Raw genomic sequence first — 4,769 nt, 5'->3', positions numbered from 1 at the left:
TCAACTTCAACTGTGGGATGTTTAGGCTGTTTCCAGGTTCTGACTATCATGACTAAGGCTGCTATGAACATGGTTAAGCATATGTCCTTGTTGTGTGGTGGAGCATTTTCTGGGTATATTCCAAGGAGTGGAACAGCTGGGTCTTGAGGAAGCCTTATTCCTAGTTTTCTGAGAGAGCACCAGATAGATTTCCAAAGTGGATGTACAAGTTTGCATTCCCACCAGCAATGGGGTGTTCCTCTTTCTCTACATCCTTGCCAACATGTGGTGTCACTTGAATTTTTCATCTTAGCCATTCTTATGGGTGTGAGATGGAATCTCAGAGTCTTTTTTGTTTTGCGTTTCTCTGATGACTAAAGACGTTGAACATTTCTTTAAGTGTTTCTCAGCCATTCGATAACTCTCTGATGAGAATTCCCTGTTTAGTTCTGTGCCTCATTTCTTAATTGGGTTATTTGGTTTGGTGGTGTTTAATTTCTTGAGTTCTTCGCATATTTTGGATATTAGATCTTTGTCAGATGTAGGGTTGGTGAAGATCTTTTCCCAGTCTGTAGTAGTCCCTTTGTTCTGTTGACAGTGTTTTCTGCCTTACAGAAGCTTCTCAGCCTCATGAGGTCCCATTTATTAATTGTTGGCATTAAGGTCTGGGCTGTTGGTGTTCTGTTTAAGAATTTGTCTCCTGTGCCAATGTGTTCCAGGCTCTTCTCCACTTTTTCTTCTTACCGATTTAGTGTCTCTGGTTTTCTGTTGAGGTCTTTAATCCACTTGGACTTGAGTTTTGTGCATGGTGACAAACATGGGTTTAATTGCATTTTTCTACATGTAGACATCCAGTTGGACCAGCACCATTAGTTGAAAATGCTTCTTTGTCAAAAATCAAGTGACCATATGTGTGTGAATTTGATTCTTAATTCGATGATTCGATGTCTTTGATTCAATTCCATTGATCAATCAGCCTATTGCTGTTTTAATTACTCTTGCTCTATAATACAGCTTGAGATCAGGTATGGCGATTCCTCTAGAGGATCTTTTATTGTATAAGATTATTTTAGGTATTCTGGGGTTTTGCTTTTCCATATGAAGTTGAGAATTGATCCTTCAATGTCTTTTTAAAAATTGTGTGGGTATTTTGACAGGGGTTGCATTGAATCTGTAAATTGCTTTAGGTAAGATGGCCATTTTTACTATGTTAATTCTCCCGATCCATGAACTGTTGGGGACAGTAGGCCATATGGCCAGTGTTCAGCCATCTTGTCAGAGCCTTTAGGCTCCTATTTCTCCAGTGGTGTGTCATTTACCAGAAACCAGCTGACATTGTCGTGGTTCGGCAGTTAGACGCCTGTTGTGGTTTACTGTGGGGGACGGTTATTCTAAGACCCTCGAGCTCATAGTAAGAGATATTCCTTTCTGGCTATAAACTAGTTTTCCAGTAAGACTACTGGTAAAATCAGATTAAAGGCCAGCTGCCTGTGAGCAGCAGTTCTGGGAACTTTTTCCTGACTAACCAGATCTTTTACAACTTCCCTTTCTCTTTGGAATTTCCCCCTCTTCTATGATTATAGCAGCTGTAAAGGTAGACACTTCTGGAGCATTCTAGAGTTAGGTATCCATAGCAACCCTCGCTTATACAAACACCCATGCCCCCATGCCTATAAAAACTCTGAAAATTTTCAATTCATGGGGTTTGATCAGAATCTAGACTTGCCCCATTTCTTCATGTCTTGTGCTCTCTTCTTCATACAGGTTGATTCTCCTCCCAAGCTTTAGTCGAACCCCAGCAGGCCGATCCAATGAACAGGGAGATTCTTACATCTTCTGATATCTTCAATCTCTTTTTTCAGAGATTTGAAGTATTTTTCAAACAAGTCCTTCACTTGCTTGGGTAGAGTTACTCCTAGATATTTTATATTGCTTGTGGTTATCGTGAAGGGTACAGTTTTCCTAATTTCTTCCTCTGCATGATTGTCATTTGTATAAAAGAAGGCTACTGACTTTCTTGAGTTAATTTTGTATCCAGCCAATTTGCTGAAGGTCTTTATATGCTGTAGGAGTGTAGGAGTTCGCTGGTGGAATTTTGGGGGTCCCTTATGTAGAATATCATATCATCCACAAATAGGGATAATTTGACTTCCTCCTTTCCCATTTGGAGCCCCTTGATCTCCTTTTGTTGTCTTATTGCTCTGGCTAGAATTTCAAGAAATATATTGAAGAGATATGGAGAAAGTGGGCAGCCTTGTCTGGTCTCCAATTTTAGAAGAATTTCCTTCAGTATCTCTCCACTTAATTTGATGTTGGCTATTGTCTTGCTGTATATAGCCTTTTTTATGTTTAGGTATGTGCCTTGTTTCCCCAATCTCGCCAAAACTTTAAACATGAATGGGTGTTGGATTTTGTTGAATGCTTTTTCTGCATCTAAGGAGATGATCATGTGGTTTTTCTTTCAGTTTGTTTATATGGTGGATTACATTGATGGATTTCCTTATATTAAACGATCCGTGCATTCCTGGAACAAAGCCTACCTGGTCATGGTGAATGATATCTTTGACATGTTCTTGTATTTGGCTTGCGAGTATTTTATTGAGTATTTTTGCATCAATGTTCATAAGAGAAATTGGTCTGAAATTTTCTCTTTTTTTTGGTTGGGTCTTTGTGGAGTTTAGTTATCAACATGACTGTGGCCTCATAGAATGAATTTGGTAATGTTCCATCAATTTCTATCTTTTGGAGTAGCTTCAAGAGTATCAGAATTAGCTCTTCTTTGAAGGTCTGGTAGAATTCTGTGCTGAAACCATCTGATCCTGGGTTGTTGTTGTTGTTGTTGTTGGGAGACTATCAAAGATTGCTTTTATTTCTATAGGAGAAATAGGACTATTTACTTTGTTTATCTGATCTTGATTCAATTTTGGCAAGTGGAATCGATCAAGAAAGTGTCCATTTCCCTTAGATTTTCAAATTTTGTGGCATATATATGCCTTTGAATTAGGATCTTATGATTCTTTGTATTTCTTTAGTGTCTGTTGTTATGTCTCCCTTTTCATTTCTGATTTTGTTAATTTGGATAGTGTCTCTCTGCTTTTTATTTAGTTTGGCTAATGGTTTGCCTATCTTGTTGATTTTCTCAAAGAACCAACTCCTGGTTTTGTTGATTCTTTGAATTGTTCTCTTTGTTTCTAATGCATTGATTTCAGCCCTGAGTTTGATTATTTCCAGACATCTACTCTTCTTGGGTGTTTTGTTTCTTTTTTTTTTTCAGGGCTTCCAAGTGTGTCATTAAGTTGCTTATATGGGATGTTTCCAATTTCTTTATAAAGGCACTTAGTGCTATGAATTTTTCTCTTAGCACCGCTTTCAATGTGTCCCACAGATTTGAGTATGTTGTTCTTTCATTTTCATTAAATTTCAGGGAGTCCTTAATTTATTTCTTTATTTCTTCCCTGACCCAGGTGTCATTAAGTAGAGAGTTGTTTACTTTCCATGTGTGTGTAGGCTTTTTGTTATTTCTGTTGTTGTTGAAGTCCAGCTTTAGACCATGGTGATCTGATAGGATATAAGGTATCCTATTTCAATCTCTTTGAATCTGTTAAGGCTTGCTTTGTGACCTACTATATGATCAATTTTGGAGAAGGTTCCATGGAGTGCTAAGAAGAAGGTATAATCCTTTCTGTTTGTGTGAAAAGTTCTGTAGATATCTGTTAGATCCATTTGATTCATGATGTTGGTCAGTGTCCTTATTTCTTGGTTTAGTTTCTCTTTCACTGACCTACCCTTTGGTGACAATAGAATGTTGAAGTCTCTCACTATCAATGTGTGGGGATTGATGTGTGGTTTAAGCTTTGTTAATAGTTCTTTTACAAATGTGGGTGCCCTTGTATTGGGAGCATAGATGTTTAGAATTGTGATGTCCTCTTGGTTGACTTTATCTTTGATAAGTATGAAGTGACCATCTTCATATGTTATTAGATATTAAAATGACTACACAACTTGCTTCTTGTGTGTGTTTGCTTGGAATACCTTTTCCCAGCCTTTTACCGTGAGGTAATGTCTATCCTTGTCATTGATGTGTTTCTTGAATGCAGAAGAATGTTAGGTCTTGTTTATGCATCCATTCAGTTAGTCTATGTCTTTTTATTGGAGAATTGAGACTATTGATATTGAGGCATATTAATGACCAGTGACTGTTAAGTCCCTTGTTTTTTATGTTGGTTGCACTAGAGTGTTTGTGTGGTTACATTTTTGTGACAGTGTAATAATCTGTTTCCTGGGTAATTTTGGTTGTAGCTTGAAACTTTGGTTTGGAGGTTTCCTTCTAGTAACTTCTATAAGGCCAGGTTTGTGGATAGGTACTGTTTGAATTTGTGTTTTCATGGAATATCTTGTTTTCTCCATCTATGGTTATTGATAGCTTTGCTGGATATATTAGTCTGGCCTTGCATCTGTGGTCTTTTAGGGCTTTCAGGACCTCTGTCCAGGCCCTTCTGGCTTTTATGGTCTCTGTTGAGAAGTTAGGTGTTATTCTGATTGGTTTGCCATTATATGTTACTTGGCCTTTTTCTCTTGCCACTTTTAATATTTTTTTTTTTGTTCTGTACATTTTGTGTTTTTATTATTATGTGATGGAAAGATTTTCTTTTCTGGTCTATTCTATTTGGTGTTCTGTAGGCCTCTTGTATGTTTAAATGCATTTCTTTCTTTAAATTGGGGAAATTTTCTCCTATGATTTTGTTGAAGATATTTTCTGGGCCTTGGAGTTGGGTGTCTTCTCTTTCCTC

This window comes from Acomys minous (assembly GCF_964271855.1).
Source record: "Acomys minous genome assembly, chromosome: 18".
Classification (NCBI taxonomy): Eukaryota; Metazoa; Chordata; class Mammalia; order Rodentia; family Muridae; genus Acomys; species Acomys minous.
This window is presented reverse-complemented; position numbering follows the sequence as displayed.